The sequence below is a fragment of the Ranitomeya variabilis genome, chromosome 4, assembly GCF_051348905.1.
Source record: "Ranitomeya variabilis isolate aRanVar5 chromosome 4, aRanVar5.hap1, whole genome shotgun sequence".
Classification (NCBI taxonomy): domain Eukaryota; kingdom Metazoa; phylum Chordata; class Amphibia; order Anura; family Dendrobatidae; genus Ranitomeya; species Ranitomeya variabilis.
This window is the reverse complement of record NC_135235.1, coordinates 462,460,620-462,477,883: the sequence shown is the minus strand read 5'-3', so window position 1 is coordinate 462,477,883 and position 17,264 is coordinate 462,460,620.

Below are 17,264 nucleotides of genomic sequence, written 5' to 3'. Positions count from 1 at the left end.
GACATCAGTATGACATCCGTATTGCTGTCCGATTTTTACGCACCAGTGTCCTTTGAAAAGCCGGCAATTCAGCGCCGTGTACAGTAAAATCACACTGACAGGTTAGAATAGAGTAGATATATGCACATAGAATAGGTATATATACATATATATATGTCAGTGAGACACCTATATATGTATATTTATATTTAATGCAGCGCTAGATAGCATAAAAGCCGCTAATTCAATTGCCGGCTTTTTCCTTCTCCTTCACAAACCCGACAGGATATGAGACATGGTTTACATACAGTAAACCATCTCATATCCCCTTTTTTTTTTGCATATTCCACACTACTAATGTTAGTAGTGTGTATGTGCAAAATTTCAGCGCTGTAGCTGCTAAAATAAAGGGTTAAATGGCGGAAAAAATTGACGTGGGCTCCCGCGCAATTTTCTCCGCCAGAATGGTAAAGCCAGTGACTGAAGGCAGATATTAATAGCCAGGAGAGGGTCCATGGTTATTGGCCCCCCCCTGGCTAAAAACATCTGCCCCCAGCCACCCCAGAAAAGGCACATCTGGAAGATGCGCCTGTTCTGGCACTTGGCCACTCTCTTCCCACTCCCTGTAGCGGTGGGATATGGGGTAATGAAGGGTTAATGCCACCTTGCTATTGTAAGGTGACATTAAGCCAGATTAATAATGGACAGGCGTCAATTATGACACCTATCCATTATTAATCCAATTGTTTGAAAGGGTTAAAAAACACACACACACATGATTTAAAAGTATTTTAATGAAAGAAACAAACAGGTTGTTTTAGTATTTTATTGCTCTCTCATTCCATCAGGAACACCCTCGCTTGGCAAAACAATAAACACACAATATACATACCCTCTCTGATGAACTGTCACGTCCCACGAGGTAATCCATCTGAAGGGGTTAACTAATATTACAGGCACGAGCTGCGATAAACCACTCGCTCGTGCCTGTAATCCCCGGGTGCTGAAAGGAAAGCAGAGTGATCTGTACTTACATTGAGTCGCGGTGATGCGCCCCTGCTGGATGTTCTCATGAACTGCAGCCTGGGAACTTTTTCCCACGCTCCAGGTCATATGAGGACATCCACCAGGGGGCGCCTCACCGCGACTGAAGGAAATGTAGGTCAATGACCTACATTTCCTTCATTCGCCGGGGCTTACAAGCACGAGCATAGCTGCTTTTGCAGGGCTCCTGCTTGTAAATTATTTTAACCCCTTCAGATGGATTACTTCGTGGGACGTGACAGGTCAGCAGAAGGTATGTATCTTGTGTGTTTATTGTTTTTCCAAGCGAGGGTGTTCCTGATGGATTGAGAGAACAATAAATTATTACAACAACCGCTGTGTTTATTTCATTAAAATACTTTTAAATCATGTGTGTGTGTGTTTTAACCCTTTCAAACAATTGGATTAATAATGGATAGGTGTCATAATTGACGCCTCTCCATTATTAATCTGGCTTAATGTCACCTTACAATAGCAAGGTGGCATTAACCCTTCATTACCCCATATCCCACCGCTACACGGGAGTGGGAAGAGAGTGGCCAAGTGCCAGAATAGGCGCATCTTCCAGATGTGCCTTTTCTGGGGTGGCTGGGGGCAGATGTTTGTAGCCACGGGGGGGCCAATAACCATGGACCCTCTCCTGGCTATTAATATCTGCCCTCAGTCACTGGCTTTACCACTCTGGCGGAGAAAATTGCGCGGGAGCCCACGCCAATTTTTTCCGCCATTTAACCCTTTATTTGAGCAGCTACAGCGGCCAAATTTTGCACATACACACTACTAACATTAGTAGTGTGGAATATGCCAAAAAAAAAGGGGATATGAGATGGTTTACTATATGTAAACCATGTCTCATATCATGTCGGGTTTGTGAAGGAGAGAGGAAAAGCCGGCAATTTAATTAGCGGCTTTTATGCTATCTAGCGCTGCATTAAATATAAATATACATATATAGGTGTCTCACTGACATATATATGTATATATACCTATTCTATGTGTATATATCTACTCTATTCTAACCTGTCAGTGTGATTTTACTGTACACCGCGCTGAATTACCGGCTTTTCAAAGGACACCGGTGCGTAAAAATCGGACAGAACTCACATGGTGCGAGTGCTGTGCGATTTTTTTTCTCGCACCCATTGACTTGCATTGGCGAGTCTCGTCCGAGACTCGCAGCAAATCGCAGCAAGCTGCGATTTTTTTCTCAGTCCGATTTCGGCCGAGAAAAAAATCGCAAATGAAAAGACACCTATTGAATAACATTGGTCCGAGTGCAATCCGATTTTTTATCGGATTGCACTCGTCCGTTTTCCTCGCCAGTGGAAATGTACCCTTAGGGCTCATTTCCACTGGCGAGAGACAAACCGGTCCGTAATCTGGACCGAAAAAAGGGATGTAGCGTATACGAGTGCAATGCGATTTTTAATCGCACCATCCGTTTTACATCCGTATGACATCCGTTGCAATGCAATTTTTTTCTCGCCAACTATTTTTAGACAGTCATTTACAGGACCATGGACAGTGTTCTAGGCCACAGAATGGTGATGTATCCGTAAAAAACAGACGGAATACGGATGGTCCGTATTCCGTCCGTTTGTTTTCTCGCACCCATTGACTTGCATTGGCGAGTCTCGTCCGAGACTCGCAGCAAATCGCAGCATGCTGCGATTTTTTTCTCAGTCCGATTTCGGCAGAGAAAAAAATCGCAAATGAAAAGACACCATTGAATAACATTGGTCCGAGTGCAATCCGATTTTTTATTGGATTGCACTCGTCCGTTTTCCTCGCCAGTGGAAATGAGCCCTTATGCTGTATACGCGGGGCTCTGTGCCTTCTGCCATGTACACTGGGCTCTGCGCCTTCTCCCGTATACGTGGGGCTCTGTGCTTTCTGCCGTATACACGGGGCTCTGCGCCGTCAGCCATATACGCGGGGCTCTGCGCCGTCAGCCATATACGCGGGGCTCTGCTCCTGCTGTGTATGCGGGGCTCTGCGCCGTCTGCCATATACACCGGGCTCTGCGCCGTCTGCCATATACGCGGGGCTCTGCGCCTTCTGCCGTATACGCGGGGCTCTGCACCTTCTGCCGTATACACGGGCTCTGCGCCTTCTGCCATGTATGCGGGGCTCTGCGCCTTCTGCCGTGTATGCGGGGCTCTGCGCCGTCTGCCGTGTATGCGGGGCTCTGCGCCTTCTGCTGTATACACTGGGTACTGCGCCTTCTGCTGTATACACTGGGTACTGTGCCTTCTGCTGTATACGTGGGGCTCTGCTCCTCCTGCCGTGTATGTGGGGCTCTGCGCCGTCTGCCGTATATACGGGGCTCTGCACCTTCTGCTGTATACGCGGGGCTCTGCGCCTTCTGCTGTATACGCGGGGCTCTGCGCCTTCTGCCATATACGCGGGGCTCTGCGCCTTCTGCTGTATACACTATGTTCCAAATTATTATGCAAGTTAGATTTTTCTCTGATTGTCCTAAATGGTTGGTGCAAATGACAGTCAGACTAATAAAAGTCATCACCCGTTAGAGTATACATCGAATTTTATAGAAGAAACCTCCCAATGATAACAGTATAATCTCCAAAATGAATAAAAACTCAAAATGCACTGTTCCAAATTATTAGGCACAGTAGTATTTCTAAACATTTGATATGTTTTAAAGAACTGAAAATGCTCATTTGTGGAATTTGCAGCATTAGGAGGTCACATTCACTGAACAAAAAAGCTATTTAACTCCAAAACATCCTAACGGACCAAGTTACATGTTAACATAGGAGCCCTTCCTTGATATCACCTTCACAATTCTTGCATCCATTGAACTTGTGAGCTTTTGGAGAGTTTCTGCTTGTATTTCTTTGCATGAAGTCAGAATAGCCTCCCAGAGCTGCTGTTTTGATGTGAACTGCCTCCCACCCTCATAGATCTTTAGCTTGATGATACTCCAAAGGTTCTCTATAGGGTTGAGGTCAGGGGAAGATGGTGGCCACACCATGCAGCGTCGGACTGGAGCACCTTGGGCCCACCAGAGAAAATCATTCTTGGGGCCTACTATGCAGCTACCTAGAAATACAAGACCACCAATTGTGTGGTAAAACACGCTAATATCGGTATAATATAAGGTAGTACACATCTTAATTATGTAGCAGGTGTTGGGGTAGAATCATAGAGGGGTAGCCCCCTCATAGAATATAATGTCACCCCCTGAGAGAATAATTCAGCCCCCCATAGTGTACACTGTAGACCCCTCATATAGTAATATGGAGCCCCCCAGAATATAATGTAGTCCCCTGAGAGAATAATGCAGCCCCACCACAGAATATAATGCAGCCCCCATAAAGTATACTGTAGCCCCCTCATATAGTATGATGTAGGCCCTCAGAATATAATGTAGTCCCCTAAGAATAATGCAGTCCCCCCACAGAATATAATGTAGCCCCCCTCACAAAGTATAATTCAGCCCCTCTCTACCCCCATCATTGTCCTCATCACCACCTCCATCATTGCCTTCTTCTCCCCCACCACCCCATCACTGCCCATTCCACCATCTCCATCATTGCCTCCTCCCCCACCATCATTGCCCATTTCATCACCTCCATCGTTGCCTCCCCCCACCGCCATCATTGCCCATCACCTCCATCATTGCCTCCCCACCATCGTTGCTTATCGCCACCATCATTGCCTCCCCCACCACCATCATTGCCCATCACCTCCATCATTGCCCATCACCTCCATCATTGCCTAATCACCTCCATCATTGCCCATCACCTCCATCGTTGTCTCCCCCACCATCATTGCCCAATCGCCTCCATCATTGCCTCCTCTCACCTTCATTGCCCATCACCTCCAACATTGCCCATCACTTCCATCGTTGCCTCTCCTCACCATCATTGCCCCCCCACCATCATTGCCCATCACCTCCATCATTGCCCATCACCTCCATCACTGTTCCCCCCCACCGCCATCATTGCCCATCGCCTGCACTATTGCGTCCCCCACCAATATCATTGTGCTTCCCCACCAACACACAGACACAGGCACACTCACGCATGCACACACACGCAGGCACACACACACGCAGGCACACAGACACGCAGGCACACACACACAGGCACACTCACACACAGGCACACTCGCACACAGACACGCAGGCACACACAGACACGCAGGCACACTCACAGACACACACACAGGCACACATACACAGGCACACTCACGCAGGCACACACACACAGACACACTCACACACAGACACGCAGGCACACGCACACACAGGCACACTGACACGCAGGCACACACACACACAGACACACTCACACACAGGCACACACACAGACACACACACAGGCACACTCACACACAGACACACTCACACACAGGCACACACACAGGCACACTCACACACAGGCACACTCACACAGGCACACACACACACAGGCACACTCACACACAGGCACACTCACACACAGACACGCAGGCACACTCACACAGCACAGCTCACCTCCCTGCAGCCTCTTCTTTGCCGGCAGCGTGCTGGATGATGACGACGTCATCCAGCTGGGCTGTCTCAGATAGGAAGCAGGACGCCGGGATGTGCTGCTGCTGCCAGGAGATGAACTGCGCTGTGTCTGTGTCTTACTCTGTGTGCCTGTGTGTATGTGGTGTCACTGCCGACGGTGCTTGTGTGTGGTGCGATGGTGGAACTTTTCATGCAGGCAGCGTTAGCCTCACTCTGCGGCTAACGCTGCCCGCTATTAAGGAGAAATGGTATTCACGCCTCTCCACGCCCATAGGGGCGTGGAGAAGCGTGAATATTCATTTTGCTTTAGCAGCGGGGACAGGATCCTGTCTCCAGCTGCTGCTAGGCTGGCACAGGGCGGGCCCCCTTGACTCAGGGGCTCCATAGCCACTGGCTTGGGGCAGAAGTGCTGTATACACTGGGCACTGCGCCTTCTGCTGTATACGCGGGGCTCTGCTCCTTCTGCCGTGTATCCGTGGCTCTGCTCCTTCTGCCGTGTATGCGGGGCTCTGCACCATCTGCCATATACGCGGGGCTCTGCGCCTTCTGCTGTATACACTGGGCACTGTGCCTTCTGCCGTATACGTGGGGCTCTGCGCCGTCTGCCGTATACGCGGGGCTCTGCGCCTTCTGCTGTATACACGGGGCTCTGCGCCGTCTGCCGTGTACGCGGGGCTCTGCGCTGTCTGCCGTGTACGCGGGGCTCTGCGCCATCTGCCGTGTACGCGGGGCTCTGCGCTGTCTGCCGTGTATGCGGGGCTCTGCGCCGTCTGCCGTGTACGCGGGGCTCTGCGCCTAAAGGCCCCGTCTCACATAGCGAGATCGCTAGCGAGATCGCTGCTGAGTCACAAGTTTTGTGACGCAACAGCGACCTCCATAGCGATCTCGCTATGTGTGACACGTACCAGCGATCAGGCCCCTGCTGCGAGATCGCTGGTCGTGTCGGAATGGCCTGGACCTTTTTTTGGTCGTTGAGGCCCCGCTGACATCGCTGAATCGGTGTGTGTGACACCGATCCAGCGATGTCTTCACTGGTAACCAGGGTAAACATCGGGTTACTAAGCGCAGGGCCGCGCTTAGTAACCCGATGTTTACCCTGGTTACCAAAAAAAACAAACAGTACATACTCGCCTTTCGGTGTCCAGGTCCCTTGCCGTCTGCTTCCTGCTCTCACTGACTGCCGGCCGTACAGTGAGAAGTGAGAGCACAGCAGTGACGTCACCGCTGCGCTCTGCTCTCACTGTACGGCGGCACTCAGTCAGAGCAGGAAGCAGACGGCGAGGGACCTGGACACCGAAAGGCGAGTATGTACTGTTTTTTTTTTTTTTACATTTACGCTGGTAACCAGGGTAAACATCGGGTTACTAAGCGCAGCATCGGGTTACTAAGCGCGGCCCTGCGCTTAGTAACCCGATGTTTACCCTGGTTACCCGGGTGCTGCAGGGGGACTTCGGCATCGTTGAAGACAGTTTCAACGATGCCGAAGTCGTTCCCCTGATCGTTGGTCGCTGGAGAGCGGTCTGTGTGACAGCTCCCCAGCGACCACACAGCGACTTACCAACGATCACGGCCAGGTCGTATCGCTGGTCGTGATCGTTGGTAAATCGCTTAGTGAGACGGGGCCTTAATGCCGTATACGCTACATGAACAGCTCCTGGAAAGTGGATTGGTTGTCATGGGCCAGTTGAATGGCCACCAAGGTCTTCCGATCTGACCCCCTTAGACTTTTATCTTTGGGGTCATCTGAAGGCAATTGTCTATGCCGTGAAGATACGAGATGTGCAGCATCTGAAACAACAGATACTGGAAGCCTGTGCTAGCATTTCTTCTGTGTTGCTATCAGTGTGTCAAGAGTGGGAGAAGAGGGTTGCATTGACAATCCAACACAATGGGCAGCACTTTGAACACATTTTATAAGTGGCCATAAACTTGTAAATAACTAATGAAAGAATAAAGTTACGGTACGTTAAAACCAAGCACACCATTGTTTTTCTTGTGAAATTCTCAATAAGTTTGATGTGTCACATGGCCCTCTTCCCATTGGAAAAAATAAAGTTGGATCCAAAATGGCCAACTTCAAAATGGCCGCCATGGTCACCACCCATCTCGAAAAGTTTTCCCCCTCCCATGTACTAATGTGTCACAAACAGGAAGTTGATATCACCAACCATTCCTATTTTATTTAGGTGTATCCATATAAATGGCTGACCCTGTAGAGTCATTACAGAGTGATCTATTTCAAGTGTTTATTTCTGTTAACCCCTTACCGACATCGGGCGTAATAGTACGCCGATGAGGGCTCCCCCAGTAAGCCCACATCTTTCCGGGGGCAGATCTATAAAAATAAAAAAAAAGATTAACCTGATCGCTAAACGGCGTAGCCAGAAAAAAAGTCAAACTCCAAAATTACGATTTTTTGATCGCAGCGACATTGCATTAAAATGCAATAACTGGTGATCAAAAGATCATATCTGCACCAAAATGGTATAATTGAAAACGTCAGCTCGGCACGCAAAAAATAAGCCCACACCCAACCCAGATCATGAAAACTGGAGACGCTACGGGTATCGGAAAATGGCGCCATTTTTTTAAACAAAGTTTGGAATTTTTTTCACCACTTAGGTAAAAAAAAGAACCTAGATATGTTTGGTGTCTATGAACTCATAATGACCTGGAGAATCATAATGGCAGGTCAGTTTTAGGCTATGTGCACACGTATAATGGTCCACTGCGGGTTTGATAAATCTGCAGGGCAAAAACGCTGCGTTTTTGCTGCAGATTTACCACGGTTTTTCTGTGGATTTCACTGCGGTTTTACAACTGCGGTTTTCTATAGGAGCAGCTGTAAAAACGCTGCGGAATCCGCAGAAAGAAGTGACATGCTGCGGAATGTAAACCGCTGTGTTTCTGTGCGTTTTTTTCCGCAGCATGGGCACAGCGTTTTTTGTTTCCCATAGGTTTACATTGTAATGTAAACTCATGGGGAAATGCTGCAGATCTGCAGCGTTTTCCGCATCGTGTGCACATACCCGTAGCATTTAGTGAACCTAGTAAAAAAAATCCAACCAAAAAACAAGTTTGGGACTGCACTTTGTTTGCAATTTCACCGCACTTGGAATTTTTTTTTCCTGTTTTTTTTAGTACACAACCTGGTAAAACCAATGGTGTCATTCAAAAGTACAACTTGTCCCACAAAAACAAGCCCTCACATGGCCAGATTGACAGAAAAATAAAAAAAGTTATGGCTCTGGGAACAAGGGGAGTGAAAAATGCAGCCAATGAAAACCCAAAAGTCATCTCAGTAAAGTATAATAATTTATAACACCAGCTTGAAAAATGAATTTAAAATCTGATATGTTGGCCTACTGAAATGTATGTTCAGTAAATGCACTCAATATTTGGTCTTGGCTCCTTTTGCATCAATTACTGCATCAATGCGGTGTGGCATGGAGGTGATCAGCCTGTGGCACTGCTGAGGTGTTATGGAAGCCCAGGTTGCTTTGATATCAGCCTTTCTGCATTGTTGGGTCTGGTGTCTCTCATCTTCCTCTTGACAATACCCCATAGATTAAGGTCAGGCGAGTTTGCTGGCCCTTCAAGCACAGTGATACTGTTGTTTTTAAACCATGTATGGGTACTTTTGGTAGTGTGGACAGGTGCCAAGTCCTGCTGGAGAAATAAATTTCCATCTCCAAAAAGCTTGTCGGCAGAGGGAAGCATGAAGTGCTCTAAAATTTCCTGGTAGACGGCTGCGCTGACTTTGGTCTTCAAAAAACACAGTGGACCTACACCAGCAGATTACATGGCTCCCCAAACCATCACTGATTGTGGAAACTTCACACTGGACCTCAAGCAGCTTGGATTGTGGCCTCTCCACTCTTCCTCCAGACTCTGGGACATTTATTTCCAAACGAAATGCAAAATTTACTTTAATCTGAGAAACAACACCTTGGACCACTGAGCAACAGTCCAGTTCTTTTTCTCCTTGGTCGTGGTAAGACGCGTTGAAAAACTGCATCCGCTGCCCACGTTGTGCTACATCAACACACTGTCCATCGGGCTGACGGTTTGCGACAGCCCGTACCGACGGACTACACAATGTTCCAAATTATTATGCAAATGACATTTTTCTCGGATTTTCCTAAATGGTCGGTGCAAATGACAGTCAGTCTAATAAAAGTCATCACCCATTAGAGTATACATCGAATTTTATAGAAGAAACCTCCCAATGATAACAGTATAATCTCCAAAATGAATAAAAACTCAAAATGCACTGTTCCAAATTATTAGGCACAGTAGTATTTCTAAACATTTGATATGTTTTAAAGAACTGAAAATGCTCATTTGTGGAATTTGCAGCATTAGGAGGTCACATTCACTGAACAAAAAAGCTATTTAACTCCAAAACATCCTAACGGACCAAGTTACATGTTAACATAGGAGCCCTTCCTTGATATCACCTTCACAATTCTTGCATCCATTTAACTTGTGAGCTTTTAGAGAGTTTCTGCTTGTATTTCTTTGCATGAAGTCAGAATAGCCTCCCAGAGCTGCTGTTTTGATGTGAACTGCCTCCCACCCTCATAGATCTTTAGCTTGATGATACTCCAAAGGTTCTCTATAGGGTTGAGGTCAGGGGAAGATGGTGGCCACACCATGCAGCGTCGGACTGGAGCACCTTGGGCCCACCAGAGAAAATCATTCTTGGGGCCCACTATGCAGCTACCTAGAAATACAAGACCACCAATTGTGTGGTAAAACACGCTAATATCGGTATAATATAAGGTAGTACACATCTTAATTATGTAGCAGGTGATGGGGTAGAATCATAGAGCGGTAGCCCCCTCATAGAATATAATGTCACCCCCTGAGAGAATAATTCAGCCCCCCATAGTGTACACTGTAGACCCCTCATATTGTAATATGGAGCCCCCCAGAATATAATGTAGTCCCCTGAGAGAATAATGCAGCCCCACCACAGAATATAATGCAGCCCCCATAAAGTATACTGTAGCCCCCTCATATAGTATGATGTAGGCCCTCAAAATATAATGTAGTCCCCTAAGAATAATGCAGTCCCCCCCACAGAATATAATGTAGCCCCCCTCACAAAGTATAATTCAGCCCCTCTCTACCCCCATCATTGTCCTCATCACCACCTCCATCATTGCCTTCTTCTCCCCCACCACCCCATCACTGCCCATTCCACCATCTCCATCATTGCCTCCTCCCCCACCATCATTGCCCATTTCATCACCTCCATCATTGCCTCCCCCCACCGCCATCATTGCCCATCACCTCCATCATTGCCTCCCCATCATCGTTGCTTATCGCCACCATCATTGCCTCCCCCACCACCATCATTGCCCATCACCTCCATCATTGCCCATCACCTCCATCATTGCCTAATCACCTCCATCATTGCCCATCACCTCCATCATTGTCTCCCCCACCATCATTGCCCAATCGCCTCCATCATTGCCTCCTCTCACCTTCATTGCCCATCACCTCCAACATTGCCCATCACTTCCATCGTTGCCTCCCCTCACCATCATTGCCCCCCCACCATCATTGCCCATCACCTCCATCATTGTCTCCCCCCACCACCATCATTGCCCATCACCTCCATCACTGTTCCCCCCCACCGCCATCATTGCCCATCGCCTGCACTATTGCATCCCCCACCAATATCATTGTGCTTCCCCACCAACACACAGACACAGGCACACTCACGTATGCACACACACGCAGGCACACACACACAGGCACACTCACACACAGGCACACTCGCACACAGACACGCAGGCACACACAGACACAGGCACACTCACACAGACACGCAGGCACACTCACAGACACACACACAGGCACACATACACAGGCACACTCACGCAGGCACACACACACAGACACTCACACACAGACACGCATGCACACGCACACACAGGCACACTGACACGCAGGCACACACACACAGACACACTCACACAGGCACACACACAGACACACACACAGGCACACTCACACACAGACACACACAGGCACACTCACACAGGCACACACACAGGCACACTCACACACAGGCACACACACACAGGCACACACACACACACAGGCACACTCACACACAGACACGCAGGCACACTCACACAGCACAGCTCACCTCCCTGCAGCCTCTTCTTTGCCGGCAGCGTGCTGGATGATGACGACGTCATCCAGCTGGGCTGTCTCAGACAGGAAGCAGGACGCCGGGATGTGCTGCTGCTGCCAGGAGATGAACTGCGCTGTGTCTGTGTCTTACTCTGTGTGCCTGTGTGTATGTGGTGTCACTGCCGACGGTGCGTGTGTGTGGTGCGATGGTGGAACTTTTCATGCGGGCAGCGTTAGCCTCACCCTGCGGCTAACGCTGCCCGCTATTAAGGAGAAATAATATTCACGCCTCTCCACGCCCATAGGGGCGTGGAGAAGCGTGAATATTCATTTTGCTTTAGCAGCGGGGACAGGATCCTGTCTCCAGCTGCTGCTAGGCTGGCACAGGGCGGGCCCCCTTGACTCAGGGGCTCCATAGCCACTGGCTTGGGGCTCCTGGAGCAGTGGGGGCCCTTGAAGCAGTGGGGGGCCTAGGCAGCTGCTGGCAAGTATGCCAGCAGGTGTCAGTGCCTGGGCCCACCGGAGAATCCTCCGGTTCTCCGGTGGGCCAGTCCGAGCCTCACACCATGAGTTTATCTCCTTTTATGCCCATAGCAGCCAATGACTCAGATGTATTCTTTGCAGCATGACAGCATGAGATAGTGCATTGTCATGCATGAAGATGCTTCTGCTCCTGAAGGCACGTTTCTGCTTTTTATACCATGGAAGAAAGTTGTCAGTCAGAAACTCTATACACTTTGCAGAGGTCATCTTCACACCTTCAGGAACCTTAAAGGGCCCTACCAGCTGTTCTGGACCAAAACATGACTCCTCAACCTCCTTGCTGACGTCGCAGCCTTGTTGGGACATGGTGGCCATCCACCAACTATCCACTACTCCATCCATCTGGACCATCCAGGGTTGCACGACACTCATCAGTAAACAAGACTGCTTGAAAAATAGTCTTCATGTATTTCTGGGCCCACTGCAACCATTTCTGCTTGTGATTACTGTTTAGGGGTGGCCGAATGGTAGGTTTATGCACCAAAGCAAGCCTTTGAAGGATCCTACACCTTGAGGTTTGAGGGACTCCAGAGGCACCAGCAACTTCAAATAACTTTTTGCTGCTTTGTAATGGTATTTTGGCAGCTGCTCTCTTAATTCAATGAATTTGTCTGGCAGAAACCTTCCTCAATATGCCTTTATCTGCATGAACTCTGTTGCAGTCATAAATCTCTTCATAGTATGATGATCACTCCTAAGTTTTCGTGAAATATCTAATGTTTTCAAACCTTGTCCAAGGCATTGCACTATTTAACACTTTTCAGCAGCAGAGAGATCCTTTTATTTCCCATATTGCTTGAAACCTGTGGCCTGCTTAATAATGTGGAACATCATTTTGAAGTAGTTTTCCTTTAATTAGAATCACCTGGAAAAAGAATTATCACATGTATTTAAGATTGATTTCAGTGATCCATTGAGCCCTGAGACACAATACCATCCATGAGTTTATTTGAAAAACAAAACCATTAAATCTTTATGACACTTAAATCCAATTTGCATAATAATTTGGAACACAGTGTACACTGGGTACTGCGCCTTCTGCCGTGTATGCGGGGCTCTGCTCCTTCTGCCGTGTATGCGGGGCTCTGCTCCTTCTGCCGTGTATGCGGGGCTCTGCTCCTTCTGCCGTGTATGCGGGGCTCTGCGCCGTCTGCCGTATACACGGTGCTCTGCACCATCTGCCGTATACGCGGGGCTCTGCGCCTTCTGCTATATACACTGGGCACTGTGCCTTCTGCCGTATACGTGGGGCTCTGCACCGTCTGCCGTATATGCGGGGCTCTGCGCCTTCTGCTGTATACACTGGGCACCGCCTTCTGCTGTATACGCGGGGCTGTGCGCCGTCAGCCATATACGCGGGGCTGTGCGCCGTCAGCCATATACGCGGGGCTGTGCGCCGTCTGCCATATACGCGCGTCTCTGCGCCATCTGCCGTATACGCGGGGCTCTGCGCCTTCTGCTGTATACGCGGGGCTCTGCGCCTTCTGCTTTATACACTGGGCACTGCGCCTTCTGCTGTATACGCGGGGCTCTGCTCCTTCTGCCGTGTATGCGGGGCTCTGCGCCGTCTGCTGTGTACGCGGGGCTCTGTGCCTTCTGCCATATACGCGAGGCTCTGCACCTTCTGCCGTATACATGGGGCTCTGCGCCTTCTGCTGTATACGTGGGGCTCTGTGCCTTCTGCCATTTGTGCGGGGCTCTGCGCCTTCTGCCGTATACGTGGGGCTCTGCGCCATCTGCCGTATACGTGGGGCTCTGCGCCGTCTGCCATATACGCGGGGCTCTGCGCCGTCTGCCGTGTACGCGGGGCTCTGCTCCTTCTGCCGTGTATGCGGGGCTCTGCGCCGTCTGCCGTATATGCGGGGCTCTGCACTGTCTGCCGTGTACGCGGGGCTCTGTGCCGTCTGCCATATACGCGGGGCTCTGCTCCTTCTGCCGTGTATGCGGGGCTTTGCGCCGTCTGCCGTGTACGCGGGGCTCTGCGCCTTCTGCCGTATACACGGGGCTTTGCGCCTTCTGCCGTGTATGCGGGGCTCTGCGCCGTCTGCCATATACGCGGGGCTCTGCGCCGTCTGCCGTATACGCGGGGCTCTGCGCCTTCTGCCGTATACGTGGGGCTCTGCGCCGTCTGCCGTGTACGCGGGGCTCTGTGCCTTCTGCCATTTATGCGGGGCTCTGCACCTTCTGCCGTATATACGGGGCTCTGCGCCTTCTGCCGTATACGTGGGGCTCTGCGGCGTCTGCCATATACGCGGGGCTCTGCTCCTTCTGCCGTATACGCGGGGCTCTGCTCCTTCTGCCGTGTATGCGGGGCTCTGCGCCGTCTGCCGTATACGCGGGGCTCTGCGCCGTCAGCCGTGTACGCGGGGCTCTGCTCCTTCTGCCGTGTATGCGGGGCTCTGTGCCGTCTGCCATATACGCGGGGCTCTGCTCCTTCTGCCGTGTATGCGGGGCTCTGCGCCGTCTGCCGTGTACGTGGGGCTCTGTGCCGTCTGCCATATACGCGGGGCTCTGCTCCTTCTGCCGTGTATGCGGGGCTCTGCGCCGTCTGCCGTATACACGGAGCTCTGCATCTTCTGCCGGGTATGCAGGGCTCTGCGCCTTCTGCCGTATATGTGGGGCTCTGCGCCGTCTGCCGTGTACACGGGGCTCTGTGCCTTCTGCCATTTATGCGGGGCTCTGCACCTTCTGCCGTATATACGGGGCTCTGCGCCGTCTGCCGTATACGTGGGGCTCTGCGCCGACTGCCGTATACGCGGGGCTTTGCGCCGTCTGCCATATAAGCTCGGCTCTGCGCCGTCTGCCGTGTATGCGGGGCTCTGTGCCGTCTACCGTGTACGCGGGGCTCTGCGCCGTCTGCCGTATACGCGGGGTCTGCCGTGTACGTGGGGCTCTGCGCCGTCTGCCGTATACGTGGGGCTCTGTGCCGTCTGCCATATACTCGGGGCTCTGCTCCTTCTGCCGTGTACGCGGGGCTCTGCGCCTTCTGCCGTATACACGGGGCTCTGCTCCTTCTGCCGTATACGCGGGGCTCTGCGCTATCTGCCGTGTACGCGGGGCTCTGCTCCTTCTGCCGTGTATGCGGGGCTCTGCGCCGTCTGCCGTATACGCGGGGCTCTGCGCCGTCTGCCGTGTACGCGGGGCTCTGCTCCTTCTGCCGTGTATGCGGGGCTCTGTGCCGTCTGCCATATACGCGGGGCTCTGCTCCTTCTGCCGTGTATGCGGGGCTCTGCTCCTTCTGCCGTGTATGCGGGGCTCTGCGCCGTCTGCCGTGTACGCGGGGCTCTGCGCCTTCTGCCGTATACACGGGGCTCTGCGTCTTCTGCCGGGTATGCAGGGCTCTGCGCCGTCTGCCGTATACGCGGGGCTCTGCGCCGTCTGCCGTATATGCGGGGCACTGCGCCTTCTGCTGTATACGCGGGGCTCTGCGCCGTCAGCCATATACGCGGGGCTCTGCTCCTTCTGCCGTGTACGCGGGGCTCTGCTCCTTCTGTCATATACGCGGGGCTCTGCACCTTCTGCCGTATACATGGGGCTCTGCGCTTTCTGCCGTGTATGCGGGGCTCTGCGCCGTCTGCCGTATACATGGGGCTCTGCGCCATCTGCCGTATACGCGGGGCTCTGCGCCTTCTTCCATATACGCGGGGCTCTGCGCCTTCTGCTGTATACACTGGGCACTGCGCCTTCTGCTGTATACGCGGGGCTCTGCTCCTTCTGCCGTGTACGCGGGGCTCTGCTCCTTCTGTCATATACGCGGGGCTCTGCACCTTCTGCCGTATACATGGGGCTCTGCGCTTTCTGCCGTGTATGCGGGGCTCTGCGCCGTCTGCCGTATACATGGGGCTCTGCGCCTTCTGCCATATACGCGGGGCTCTGCGCCATCTGCCGTATACGCGGGGCTCTGCGCCTTCTTCCATATACGCGGGGCTCTGCGCCTTCTGCTGTATACACTGGGCACTGCGCCTTCTGCCGTATACGCGGGGCTCTGCTCCTTCTGCCGTGTATGCGTGGCTCTGCTCCTTCTGCCGTGTATGCGGGGCTCTGCACCATCTGCCATATACGCGGGGCTCTGCGCCTTCTGCTGTATACACTGGGCACTGTGCCTTCTGCCGTATACGTCGGGCTCTGCGCCGTCTGCCGTATACGCGGGGCTCTGCGCCGTCTGCCGTGTACGCGGGGCTCTGCGCTGTCTGCCATGTACGCGGGGCTCTGCGCCGTCTGCCGTGTACGCTACATGAACAGCTCCTGGAAAGTGGATTGGTTGTCATGGGCCAGTTGAATGGCCACCAAGGTCTTCCGATCTGACCCCCTTAGACTTTTATCTTTGGGGTCATCTGAAGGCAATTGTCTATGCCGTGAAGATACGAGATGTGCAGCATCTGAAACAACAGATACTGGAAGCCTGTGCTAGCATTTCTTCTGTGCTGCTATCAGTGTGTCAAGAGTGGGAGAAGAGGGTTGCATTGACAATCCAACACAATGGGCAGCACTTTGAACACATTTTATAAGTGGCCATAAACTTGTAAATAACTAATGAAAGAATAAAGTTACGGTACGTTAAAACCAAGCACACCATTGTTTTTCTTGTGAAATTCTCAATAAGTTTGATGTGTCACATGGCCCTCTTCCCATTGGAAAAAATAAAGTTGGATCCAAAATGGCCAACTTCAAAATGGCCGCCATGGTCACCACCCATCTCGAAAAGTTTTCCCCCTCCCATGTACTAATGTGTCACAAACAGGAAGTTGATATCACCAACCATTCCTATTTTATTTAGGTGTATCCATATAAATGGCTGACCCTGTAGAGTCATTACAGAGTGATCTATTTCAAGTGTTTATTTCTGTTAACCCCTTACCGACATCGGGCGTAATAGTACGCCGATGAGGGCTCCCCCAGTAAGCCCATATCTTTCCGGGGACAGATCTATCAAAAAAAAAAAAGATTAACCTGATCGCTAAACGGCGTAGCCAGAAAAAAAGTCAAACTCCAAAATTACGATTTTTTGATCGCAGCAACATTGCATTAA